The following is a 15,040-nucleotide window of genomic DNA, read 5'->3' as shown; positions in this document are numbered from 1 at the left end:
AGTGTCCTAAATGCCAAATTCATGGTAACCTCATACATGCACCAATACAAGAGTTGCAACCATTTACCACATCTTGGACTTTCTGTCAATGGGAACTTGATCTAGTAGGAAAAATTCATCCTTCCTCTTCAAATGGACACAAGATCATTATCACCGCCATAGAGTACTTCACCAAGTGGATCAAAGCATTTCTAATGACCACCGTAACTAGAAAATAGGTCTCATCATTCATCCTCAATTATCTCATTTGCAAAAATATTGCATCCCTAGTTCCATCATCATAGATAATGGATGTTCTTTCAATATTTAGGATGTACAAGAGCTATGCGAGTGATTTAATAGCTAACATCGCTTTTTAACACCGTGCTATCCTCAAGGGAATGGCCAAGAAGAAGCCTCAAATAAAACAATCCTGAAGATTCTCAAGAAAATAGTAAATGATGTTGGCAAAGATTGGCATGTGCAACTCAAGCCAACACTTTGGGCATATAAGACTAGTATCCGAGAACCTACAGGGGCTACACCATATTTATTAGTGTATGGTTTAGAAGCAATTTTGTCACTTGAGGTAGAAATCCCATTTCTTCGAGTATCTTTGAAGGGCCTCATTCCAGATGAGGAGTATTGAGTCAACAGGCTACAAGAATTAGAACTCCTTGATGAGAGACGACAATGTGTGTATGACCATCTCAAGGCATATCAACAACAAATGTGTAGAAGCTATAATCACATGGTCATCCTAAGGGCTTTCAAAATTGGTGATCTAGTCCTAAAAGAAAATCCTAGAAATCTACAAGACCAAGAGAAGAAGGGAAAACTTGAACCTAACTAGTTGGGACTCTTTGCCATCAGATCAGCCTATGAATTAGGGGCATGTCTGTTGTCAACTCTAGAAGGGAATGTGCTCAATGAACCAAAAAACAACATCCATTTAAAGAAGTTCTACACTTGAGTCATCCAATGCACAGATCAAGCAAAAAAATAAAAAAAATAAAAAACAAATAAAAAAGTGCAATAAAACCAAGTGATGAAAACTTGGCAACAAGCGCTATTTGAGAGAGATTGGCTCTTCCATCTGTATGTACTCATTTTTCCTTTTTCTTTTGAGCTAATCCTAGGGCCATCACAACTTTTCTACCAAGTACCTATCGACATTCGGGACACACTTAGCATAGCCATTATTCCTAATTAGTTATCTTAATCATATCCCACCATGGCTTGGTGATTGGTATATATATATCCATAATAAAAGGTGGTGATGACACTAGGGGAAACATCCTGATCTCAGTAAGAGAAAATCTATTTTAGACATCACAGGAAAACAACAATAAGGGAAAAAGCATGTGAAGGAAAGAATCAAAATGTGCCTCAAATAGGAAAAAGAAGGTCAAACATCAGACTCCACATTAGGCTTAGGATTGAGATTGTCAGCATCAACTATTAGAATCAATGCAAAACAAGAACATAATGGATGATCTATTCTAAATAATGACTTGTTTACATGTAGCATAAATTTTGGACTATTTGCATCTTGATTTTTGAACTATTAGATCACCTGAGCTACTCAAGGATCACTGAGATAAAGAGGCAACAAAAGAATCTGATATTTTCTTTCAATTTTGTTTAGGAGTGAGGTCTACTATGCAAAAAAAATTTACAACGCGACCAGGAAACATATCACTAAAGATTTCGGATTTGTATGGAACAAAGGTTAACTCTTGTCTATTTTATGCAAGAAACACTCAGGTCATCTTGGTTCAATTATACCTCAATGCTTGTGACATCTTACAATATCAAAATGCCTGTAAGTTATAATCAGGTCATTGTAGTTTAATTATACCATGATGCTTGTATCAACTTTCAACATATCAAAAACTCAATGATGACAGAAGGAGCACAAACAAGTGACTAAAAGGAATGGAAACAACAGAATTAGAGTGATCATTTAGTTGCATTCATATCATTTAGGTGCAGTTATATCATTTAGTTTCAATAGGTTGCATATCATCTTAATCCTGCATTAGTATCACATCATTATCATTATCATTTACATCTCATTTTCAAGATACATCTCACATCATTATCATTATCATTTACATCTCATTTTCAAGAAACATTTAATTTACATCTCATCTACACACATATCCATAAAGCATCATCACATTATCAAAACACATGTATATCCAAGATACCATCATAAACCATGAATTCACAACAATATATAATTAATGCATTAAAACATTATATAAAAATAGGAGCATTATCACATTATCACATCTATATATAAGTATCCAATCATCCTCATAAAAATCATCATATCAACACATGAGCATCAAAGAATCAACAAAGCATTATGATATTTGTATAAACATTAATCATCATCATGACACATCATAAGTGAATAAGGAAAATCATTGTCATATATCATATATCAAAGAGGTCACAAATGTACATCTCAGTCTCGTGTCTATGAGTACAACAAAGAGGATCAATATCAGAAAATCAAGTGTGACTGTCTCCCTAGATAGACAATCTCACAAAAGATGACCCTGCTCCTAGATCCCTACTAGGTGGATCATGCCATGCTAGTCATGTCACTCCTCTTCTCTTGTGGGACCATATCCTCATATAAACACCTACAATAATCGGCCTCCTTGGTCAAGTATTGGATCTCTCTTATTGTGTCTCAGAGTGAACCACCTATAAGTGCTCTATCCAACCTGTCAGTGAGGGCCTCTACTCACCCCTGGCACTCAAATGTTGTATCTCTCTTCACCTATAGTTGCATGATCTATCACTATTGCGCTAACCCTTGTGCTTGCAACTACTTCACTAAGACCTATAACACTCTAATTTGTGTGTCCTATCGGTGGGATGACACCCTGATCTGAATAGGAACCTGTGTCATGACCCCCACTACATGTGTCCCTATCCTCGGTGCTAGTGGAGGTGGAACATTTGATCTCCTCCTATGAGAAGGTTGTCTACCAACCACAACACCACTCTCCACACCTCCCACAATAGCTAGTACCACTCCACTCCCCGCACCACTTTCTGTACCAAAAACAAGGCCTCCTCCTACCTCAACCTCTACCACTTCCATGGCCACGTCCAATCCCTCCTCCACCATATCCACCATCTCCACCTCCACCATCTCCACCATCTCCACCTCCACCATCCCCGCCATCACCACCTGCTCCATCCCCCCCTCTTCTCTCTCATCCTCCTCTCTCTACGTCTGCACACCTTGCCTCTATGGCCACCTCCCTCATCATCATCAAAAGAAGGCAACGAATCGACTGGATATGATATGCATGCCACCGCATGAGCAACAAAGTAGGATGAAAACTCCTTCGTCATCCTTGCATCCACCACCCGGGGGCTACATAATCCTAGATTTGTCCTACCAAGGTCATGTACTCACCCATGACTTCTGCACTATCTAGTGTAGGCCCCCACTCTAGAACATCCTCCCACTAACAAGCATATAAATAGGCTCCCTATGGAATCCCCTATTGTCTTTCGTACTACCAATGAATGCGACTATGCAAAAGTCGCTCATTGATAAAGGGAATTCGCCCAATCAGGTACCTAGACTATATACATAGGGCATTTGCAGCCCATCCTTTGCACACAATTCACAATCCATATACAGTCTCTAGACAACCATATAAATATCACCTAACATCCTGCACCAATGCTCTAGTTTTCCCATTTTACATTGGAGAACTAGCCCTGTATAAACATATGCATATGCGCAACCAACTAGCCTATCATTTTCTGCGAGAGGTCTCGTTAATGGTATGTGCTCCCAAGACCACACATTTAGTAATGTCACCCCGGCTGATAGATTATAGTATCCCAGACACACTATGTGGTGGAGCTCCTTATATAGGTGGGCCAACATGCACAATCCCCATGCAAACATGTGTTCATGTTGATAAACATATAAATTATTGAGAGGGGGGGTGAATCAGTGATAGAAAAAACAATACCACTTTAAATATAGACGGGTATAAATAGTTAACCAGTTTACTTAAAACTATGCAAGCAATCCAAAGTGATATAAAAGGATCCATAAAAAGTAAAAAATCATCCATAACACAAGTGTTTATATGTGGAAAAGTCAACTGGGAAAAACCATAGTGAGATGGGACTCACAAGTTAACTATCTGCAGTAATAGGTAACTGACTGGTTAAGGTCTACAAAGTGCTCTGCTAGGAGCGAATCCTATTAAAGATCCTAAATCCCTATTAGGAGCTATACCCATCAAAGGTAATATCCTATTTGGAGTAACCTCAATAGAGGATTTCAAACCCAAACTAATGGATAACCTGGTTAGAGGATTTGTACAATGAAGCTTGTTAGAGCTTACCTAGTTAGGGGATTTAATTGTGTTGGCCATTTGGTGGAATTGACTATGTGTTGCATTGATGTTTTGTCATTGATGTCAACACTAGTTATTTGGATGCTTTACTGGCACCCTTTTGGTCCCAATAGGTTGACTGGTTTTTGGTTAAATCGGATTTGGCATGATCTGATAGGCTCTGGTATAATTCAGTGATGGAATTCGCTTGTACATGATACTTATACTCATATTTGGTCAGTTGGTTTTGGTTTGGTGATTGGATGCTATCCTACTTTCTTAGGAGATTGGTTTTTGGTTCTGGTGAGGGTTTCATTGGCAAAGCTTTTAGTGGAGATCTTTGATGAATTGCATAAGTGGTGTTGGTGCAGCTTTTGATGGAGTTTCAAGATGTTGTTGGTGATCATGTTCAAGACTTGGTAGTTGGAGATTGTTGCTAAAGCGTGTGGACCTATACTTGGTCTTGGTTGATCTAGGTTATGGACTAGCTTGAATGTAATGTTTGGATGGGACCTATTGATGTTTTTCTAGGATGTCTTATGTGTGTATATTACTTGTTTGGTCTAAGGCCGACATGGTTTGTAATTATGTAATCAGTTTGTTCTCTGGTGGCTGACCTGATTGGTTATGGTCAAGGGTTTATATAAATAGATGTAAGATCTCATTGTAGATCATCATGGTTATATGGAAAAGGTCATGGTAAAGGATTACAATATATGAATAATGTAATATCATTTAGGTAGAAGAGTAGGCTAGTCATTGGAGATCGAATTGGGTTTATGTAAGAGGATTTAGTCCTCTGGTATTGAGCTTAACCGAAACTCTACTCTGGCATAGGAGATGCTATATTTAACAGTTCAACACTTCTCCAGATTGTAGTTTGGATTAATATGTAGTCAGTGAGGCTCCTTTTGTGATGAGCGGTGTGCTCTACATTGTTAGCCTTCCTATAAGTGAAGGCCCCTTCATTGTAATTCACATACTTACTGCAAAAGTATTATCTGACTATGGGTAGGCTTCCCACCGTGGTTTTCTCCTTTACCAGGTTTTCCACATACAAATCTTGGTGTTGTGTGGATGAATTTTATTCTGTGACTATTGTTTATTCTTAATTGGATTAACTGTTATTCTGGTATTATTGTTTTGGGTTGTGGTATTAAAGTTTGAATTGCTGAATGTTCCTTTAATCTGTGACAACTGATTCACGCCCCCTATAAGTTGTCTTCCAGATTTCTGAATTATTTAACAATTGGTATCAGAGCTTTGTTCCTCTCTGCAAAAAGTTTAACCAATTGAGGAAGATCCTATGGTGACTAATAGTTCAAGTACATCCATTTATTCTAGAGGTATCTTTTAAAGGGATATTCTGAGGCTTGATGGAACAAATTACACAATATGGAAGATTCTGATGGAGACTCATCTGAGATGTCTTGGCAAGGATATTTGGGAGATCACATAGAATGGTGTCACACCCTTTAATCCAAGATATGGAAATCCTCCTCTGACAAACCTGGACAAGGAGCTTGAGAATGATTGTAGAGAAAGAGAAGCACTCTTGTGTGCACTTTCTGATCAGAAAATAATGGGATTAACAACCAAATCATCTGGAGAGGCTATATGGGATAAGTTGGAGACTCTTAATGAAGGTGACCCTACAGTTAAGACTGCTAAACTTGATGGTTACCAGGTGAGATATGAAAACCTGAAGATGGAAGAAGATGAAAGGATTACTACATTCATGGAATGGGTAAATGAGATTGTTATAGGAATTCAATGTTGTGGTGGAGCTCTGAGTGAAGATGAAATTGTTTCTAAAGTTCTGAGAGCCCTACCATCGGCTTACAAAATGAAGGCTACTACTATTAATGAGTTGATAAGAATGGCTAATACATTTGTCAATAGAGATACTTTGGTTGGGAAACTATTTGGTTTTGAGCTTGAGGAATTTGGACCTTCTGGAGTTGTGAAGACTGAACCTGCTTTTCATACATCTACATCTGCAACCAGTAAAAAAAATTTGGAAAGCTTTAAATGCAAAGGATTTGGAAGATATGAAGAGAGAAGATGATAAGTTTGAGCAACTTGAAGAACTATTTGCTAGAAGAGTATCGAAAGGACCAGTAGGAAGTAAGTATGAAGTAAAATAACATTTTAAATGTTTTTCATGTAATAAGATTAGTTATTTTTCATCTAGATGTCCTGAAAGGAATTCAAGATTTGAAGAAAGAGTTACAAGATAATTTAAGCCTAACCCTGGATATCAAAACAAGTATAAATACAAGAAAAATAGAGACAAATCATGCTACATAATGGATGAGGAAGGCATTAATGATTCAAATGATGAACTAGCAGAAGACTCTGCTACTGGATCTGACAATGGGAAGGAATGGGTGTTCCTAGCTATCAAGGAAGATGAACCAGCACTGGAGGAGAATGTAGCTGAGGAGAAGGCACTTGCTGCTACAATTGAAGACAAGGATGAATGGGTAATTGATAGTGGTTGTTCACATCATATGACTAGAGATAAAGGGAAGTTTTTGTCTTTGCTAGAATTTGATGGTGAACTAGTTAGATTTGGAGATGACAAGGCATGTATGATCAAAGGAAAATGAACTATATCATTGGATGGTAAGAACAATACTGACAATGTTTATTATGTTGAAGGTTTGAAACATAATATTTTGAGTGTAGGACAATTGGTAGATAAGGGATTTCAACTATAGTTCAAGGATGGAAAATGCAAAATCATTAACAGATCTAGCTTGGAAATTGCAACCGGTACATAGACAAAAGGAAATATATTTCGTTTGAACTCCGGTGAGAAGACATGTTTGATTACATAGATTGATGAAAGTTGGCTATGGCATAAAAGGTTGTGTCATGTAAATTTTGATTTCATTGTGAAGATCAGTTCAACTAAGGCAGTTAGGGATATAGTTGTTGGAGTTGAGAAAATACAACACCATAGGAGCCCAAATGATTTCTGCAAGTTGAAAAACTTGTTACAATGAGAAGAAAGGAAGCAAATCATAGAAGAAAGAAATACATAGAAAAAATGCTCAAAAAGAGAGAGTTCAATATTCACAAAATGTGTAATGTAATAATCCTTCTTCATGTTACAAAGAAAAGAAAGAACTTGACCTTTAATAGGTCAAGAAGCCCTAAAAGGGAAAACCTAGGTTTGCACATAATAATTAATAAAAGAATTAATTATTATGCACCTAAAGTTAGCTTAAGTGTAAAAGAGATAAAGGGGACTTAAATAATTAAACAAATATTGTTTAATTAATCAAGTAAATACATAAATACTCTAACACCCCCCCTTAAGCTAGACTTAGGGAGAAGCTAAAACCTAGAACAACTACTGAAAGCAAGAAAGATGGGTCCCGGCAACAAGGCCTGATTAGGTACCCAAATACAATGAAATCTCTATGAACTGAAGAAATAGAGAAAACCACGTGGGAACAAAACTCTACTCCAGAAAGAGATGGAAAAGAACATCACTGAAGCATGAAGAACCTGTAAACTCTATCGAAGAATAACTGCTGAGCTGAAGAACCTCCATTGAAATAGAACATGACCAGGTAGAGAAGACTATAATCTGTATGAGTGCCCTCAAATGACACTACTCGAATTAGAAGGAAAATAAGGCAAACAACTGAAATCGAAGATATAGATGGCATGAAAACACCAAAGTCTGAAGAGTTGATCAATCAAACTACGGAAGCATTAGAACCAACAAGACAAACCTCCCCATAATGCTGAAGAGGGATAGGAACACTTAAAAGAACACCCAAAAAGAACTGCATGATGAAGAAATAGGAACATCAAAGGCATAGAGATAGTACATGGTGTCATGGAAGGAACACTCACTTGACAAAGGTGGATGGCAAACAAGGAAAACATCAACCCCCTCATGGCACTTTATAAGTAGTGCATGTACAACAAGGCACAAGATGTGCAAGATCCCAAGTAAACAATGCATGATGGCACTTTATCTCAGTGTGTTTGCATAAATACAATGTTACAATGATAATAAGACTGGAAATAGAAAGGAGAACCAAAATAGAGACATCCTACCCAGAGAAAAGATCCCAAGACCTAAAACAACCAAGATATCCACCAGAATGTTGAAAAGAAAAAAACTGAATAAAATATGCATGGATCAGAATCTGGAAATAATAATGTCATAGGTACCAAATGGGTCTTTAGTTTTAAGTTGAATGAAGAAGGCATAGTTGTCAGGAACAAGGCTAGGCTTGTATGCAAGGGATATGCTCAGGAGGAGGGAGAAGACTATGGAGAAACCTTTTCTCCTGTGGCTAGATTAGAAGGTGTTCGAATGCTACTTGTATTTGCAACATTTAAGGGATTTAAGGTTTCTCAGATGGATGTGAAGTCTTCTTTTCTGAATGGAATCCTTGAAGAGGAAGTGTATATAGAGAAACTAGAAGGGTTTGACTTATTAGAAGATAATGATATTGTGTGTAGATTACACAAAGACCTGTATGGACTGAAATAGGCACCTAGGGCATGGTATGAAAGACTACACTCTCATCTTATGAAGATTGGATTTCAGAGAACAAGTGAAGATAGCAACATCTACTTGAAATCAGAAGGTGATCAGATTCTGATCTATGAAGTGTTTATGGATGACATAATCTTTGGAGGAGATGATAAAATGAGTCATGCATTTGTAGATGAAATGAAGAAAGAGTTTGAGATGTCTTTGAAAGGAGAGATAAAGTTCTTCATTGGTTTAAAGATTCAGCAAGTGAAGGAGGGTATCTTTATTACCCAGTCCATGTATGTCAAAGAGGTATTGAAGACTTTTGGCATGTAGGAAAGAAAACTAGTTGGTACATCGATGGTGATTGGCTGTAAACTGACTAAGGAAGATGATTCGACACTGGTGAATGAAAAGGAATACCGGTCAATTATCGATAAGCTGCACTATGTGGTGCATAGAAGATCATATATTGCTCATGTAGTAGGCATATTAGCTCATTTTCAGAAATGTCCAAGAGATTCGCACTTGGTAGTGGTGAAAAGGATTCTTAGATATCTGAAAGAAATAATTGATTATGGATTGTGGTATCCATATAATGGTGACTATAATCTCAAGGTAAATACTGATGCTAATTGGGCAGGTAATGTGGATGATTAGAAAAGAACAACTACTAGAACATTCTTTCTCGGAGTAAGATTAGTATAATGGACAACTCAGAAGCAGAGTTGTATTTCCCAATCTACAGCTGAAGCAAAATATGTGGCAGCATTTATGAACTGTACTCAAGCAATTTGGATGAAGCATGTATTGGAAGGTTTCAAAGTACCCACATCTAAATTGGTGTATATATTTTGTGATAACACAAGTGAAATAAATATTTCCAAGAATTTGGTATTGCATTCTAGAACTAAGCACATTGAGCCTAAATATCACTTTTTGAGAGAAAAAGTTCGAAATAAGGAGGTTGTACTACAACATGTTTCCAGTAAGGAACAACTAGGAGATATATTCACTAAGACCTTACCAAAGACTACATTTACCTATTTGAGAGGTGAATTAGGGGTTCTGCCCCTTCATGAAGTCAACTGAAGTTGTGTGCTCCGCATCGGTCAAGTAGTAAAGGGACAAATTCTTTAGGATTGATGTGTTGACGGATGCTACTCCTTAGGGGGAGTAGCATAGTATATTTTGGAGGTTTGTGCCTCCAGTTTGGCATTGTTGTCAAAGGGAGAGAAGATATCTGATGTATGGGGAGAAGATATCTGATGTTAAAGATACACTAGTCTATGATGTCTATAGTTGCAATGCTACACTGAGTATTGCCATCAATTCCAAAGGGGGAGATTGTTGGATATCATTGGCATTTGATGAACTGACATGTTGATATAATGATAATGTATGATGTCATTGATTTCAATAAGTGTAAGTGAATTGGTATGAAGAGGCATGAAGAGATGTAGTGAACCGGTGTTAGGGTTTCACTAAGTGTGACTATCGGTTGGTAGCCTCATCTCTATGGTTATCAGTTTGGTGATCGAGCTTGTGCAATGCAACCGATTATACTCTATGATGAGTTAGCTAAGAGATGTGAATGAGATCGATGTGCCATGTCATCTTTGTGCACATGAAGGATTTCCTTGAGGATCTTGCATGAGAAGATCGACCATGTTTAAAGTCTACCTCGAGAATGATCATTCTTCTTAGTGGTATGAGAAGAAAGCATGATGGGTTACTGATTCCCATGTGTGGTGAAGAATGAATAATGCAGATTGTCTTGTGATCTATTTTTAAATTGTAATGCTCTATGCAATGTGTTTGGATGGTCAAGGTTAGACCGCCTGTGTTGTAAACCTAAGATTCTTAGGGTTTAGGGTTTATGCTACTGACCTAACTATTGTCTATAAGGTCGATGATATTTGTTATCATAAAGTTGTTGGAAAATGTTGTGTATGTGTATCCAAGTGATGAGATACTTGCCAGACCAATGAGTGGAAAACTGCAGAGTATGATTGTAGAGTAGAGGAAATGAAAAGGATTTGCCTTGGCATCTAGTGTTGTTATCAAATCAAAATTTTACCTATTGTCTTATAACCATTTCAATAGTTGGAAAATCCCTTTACCGGGTAGCTTTAACAGGTTTATTGTAAAACCTATAACTAGGTGACTCAAGATCATTGAGTTCTTCAAATCCTCTAGCGAGGTAACCTTTAACAGGGTTTTAACCTTTAACAGGGTATATAGCCATCCCTTAATTGGGTGATCTCTAACAAGATTAGTTCCTAGCAGAACCTTATTGTAAAGTCTATAACCGGACTAGGCTCCTAACAGGGCGAGATTCAAAAGAGTTCAAAACAAGCTTGTGGGTATTCATCCCCACTGTGGTTTTTCCCATTTGGGTTTTCACGTGGAAAATCTGTGTGTTATGTGTTATGCATTTTTCATGTGATGTTTATGAATTATTTGGTTGAAAGATTATGCATGCAGAGTTAATGGGTTATGGTATTACTAGTATACCACATGCATATATTTATGGGTGAAGTTGATGTCAAGTATTGATTGTATTTTAAGTGTTTAGACTTATGAGTTTATGGTGTCTGGTGTCTTATTGTGCTTAATTGGTATTGCCATGGTTAAGTTCAGTAATGGTGACAACAAGTTGGTATTGCTTTAGCTAGATAAGTTGTTGGGAGAGTTTTTGTCTATACTGATTCACCCCCCCTCCTCTCAGTATCGGTTGGGGTATCTATTGTTCATCATTATTCATCAATAGACAACCTGAATGAATTTAACCCTAACCTTAAGGGACCATTCAAGAAAGAGATACAAGGAACAATTATAATTCTCTAGTAGATATTTTGATTCAGATTTATAACATAAGAACATAAACTTCACTGCAAGAATACAAGTAACCTTATCTTCTCAGAGATAATATCACAAACAACTGCATATAGAAAATGAAATAACTCACAACACATATGCGAAGGAAAACAACTAATTTTATTAAAGGTCCAAAATAGTACAGTATTATGCTAGAGTCTATAATATATTTCTTTTTTTATCCCCAATATTTACAAAAAATGCTCATATATATATGAGAGAAAAATCTATCCTACAAAGAGTCATGTCTCTTCCACACTAACACTAGATTGTGTTTATTTAACAAAGTGAAAGATAAAAAAATTAATTATTCTGAGGTGATTTATGTAATTATCACTCTTGTAACATCAGGTGGAAATGCTCCTCATCTTCAACTCTATTTCTAGTGAAAATAAATTGAACACTGCCCAATTTATGCAAGGCACCGTGTCTTCATGTCGGATTATTTCAGCAACAACTTTTCCCTTAACACATGCAAACTCATTTTTCCATTGTTCTAATGATATCATCTCTCCTTCCTTGCAGATTGTTGGTACTTTTGCAATGCTATCTTCATCCAATTCCTAGAGATCTTTATTAAGTGCATCTGCATATCTGTCATGTTCTTCTAAATATAGATCTCCTTGAGCTTTCTCTTTTGGTGACATGGTCTTGTGACTGTTCATTACATCCTGCAACCTTTTCTTCAACCTTTCATGCTCCTACAAGGCTTTCATAGTCCTTGTATAGGCCTTCCAATACTGGTTTGTGTATACCATCATAACTTTAAACCTATGTTCAACAATATCATTAGCAAGTTTGTTAATTCTCACTTTAGCATTATCTACTTGTTTTGCAAGATTTTCACTTCTTGTTTTTTAAATAAATGGCATTTGTTAAAGAATCTATAACCTTTCAGTCAGTCTGGAGCATCATATCCAATTCATCATTCCTAATAATAGGAGCCTATTGTAGCAATTGTTTTTGTAACTTCTAGATTTCTTTAGTGGCCTTCTCATACAAACCTTTGTAAGTGTTATTTTCTCTAACCAAGAACTCTATCTGATCTTGATTCAACTTCTCTACATCCAAGTTCAATCTAGCTGTGATCTTAGGATTAGTCTTTCTAGCTTCCTGGTGTTATCAGTGTTTTGAATGTGTTGGAAGTCTTGCCTTTTATCCTTAAAAGTTTTTCAAATTTTGGATTGATCCTTGTCTACGAGGCCATGTTTTCTAAGCATTTAAGGTTTTACAATTTCAAAGCCATTTAAAGAATAAATCTTTTTGTCATATTATTTCCAAGTCATTTCTATTTTGCTTGTAGATTTTTTTCACTCAAGTGGAAGGGTCACTGTGTCGTCGAAAGGGGCCATTTTGTGTTTTAGGCCTGGGTGGGTTCTATTTAAAGTTGAGAATGTTTTATATTTTCCTAAAGTCCTAAATTTTTCCCTATGTATCCATTGGGTTTTTAAAGGTTGGATGAGTTTCGCATGATCTAATGGTTGTCGTGATACCACAATGGGAAGTTGCGCATTGAATATTCATCGTAACCCAGCAACAAGCCACTAGCAGTGGGGTGAGGAAGACAGTTAATGCAGGCGGTTAGTGGAGACAGTTTAATGGTGACAGCTAAGTAATGAATGATCTTAAGGATCGAATGGTTAGCTCATGATCCCACGATTGTTGCTATGCCACAATGAGGAGATGATCAATGTTTATTTATCATGGACTAGCGACTCAATGGTGGGCCCAACTAATGTGGGTGGCCCTGGTGTGTTAAAGGGTTGACAAGTCCAAGGGAGATTGATAGCTTTCACTAGACCACGATGGGGAGATGCTCGCACTTTAATCTTTGTGGATCGATGCCAAAGAGCAAGTGAATGGCTAAGTGATGCGCCCACTTTGAAAGCTAGAATGATAAAAGGGTGTGTTGAATCTGCATGATCCAACGACAGTCGCTAGACCGCAATTGAAACTTGCTCGAACTTTAATCTTCGCAGATCAGTGACTGAAGGAAAAAATACTCAGAAGAAGCCTTTCTGGTCCATTGGAGCCAGAATTTGAAATTTCAAAAGGATTAATTGAAGAAGTGTGTGGCTTTATTGATAGTAATTAATTATTAGTTGTCATTAAGATCCCTCCATAAGACATTATTTTGAAATGCAAATTTGCAAAGAAGAATTCAAGAAGATCTACAGAGAATAGGTGCGCGGTTTTGTGATTTCTCAGGCAACAAGTAAGTTCTTCTACAACTGTGCTTTGCAATTCCTATTTGTGTGGCATTATTTGGCACTAGAAATTCAGAAGAGGTTATTTGAATAACAATTTGAGTAGGGATAGCTTTAGATTGATAAGATGGCACCAAGAAGGGAATTCAAGGGAAAGATAGATTACCAAGAGAGGGATATTTGTGATGACTTTCTTGAAAAACTAGTTCAATCTACAAATGGTGCAGCCAAGATAAAGGAACTCATGCCCAAAAATATCCCTTCCTGTGGATTGGTGACGATTTATATGACAAGGGATGTTGGCTGAGGGATGCCCAAATAGGCATGACAGGTCTAGGTTTGTTGAGAGTAGGATTTGGTTAGTGGAATACACCTGCTCCTATAAATAATATATGGGAATTAGATGTTGGGAAACTAGTGGTCCCTGGAGTTTTCATGGATGTTGATTTTTTGACCCAAATTGCAAAAAAGTTATGACCCTATCACTAGGACTGTGAGGAATGTAAATGGAGGACCCTTAATTGAAATTAATGATGATGAATTCAAAAGGGTGTTCCGGTTGAGTGAGGCCTCAAACTATTTGGAACCCATTGATTTTGAGATGCTCAAGAAGGTTTATGATGCACAGAAGGATCATCTTAGGAGTAGGCCATTGAAGGATTTTTTTGCAAAGATAGGAGGATTGATATTGGTAGGCCCTAGCACAATGGAGCCCTTCCCTATGAATTTCTTCACTTTAAGGGCTAAGGGTATATATTGGTTTCTATGTCAAATTATTGGCGAAGATGTAGAGAACACCATGCCTACCCATTATATGCTTATGATGGCACAAATTTTGAACCTATCCTTAGCAGTGACCTATGATTTTGCACCTTATCTTACAGATGCCATTCATGATGGTCTAATTGGGATAAATAATGCTAAGGTGGATAAACCTTTTGGCTGGTACTCCCCATCGATGCACATGTTCTTATTTAAAGGTGCTAAATATTTTGTAAAGGATATGGACCGACTAAGGGAAAAGGATGGTGAATACATGCTAGTTTAGTTATGGAGTACAGATTTGTCTTGGGACAGAG

Source organism: Cryptomeria japonica, chromosome 11 (assembly GCF_030272615.1).
Source record: "Cryptomeria japonica chromosome 11, Sugi_1.0, whole genome shotgun sequence".
NCBI lineage: Eukaryota > Viridiplantae > Streptophyta > Pinopsida > Cupressales > Cupressaceae > Cryptomeria > Cryptomeria japonica.
Note: the sequence above shows the minus strand (reverse complement) of the source record.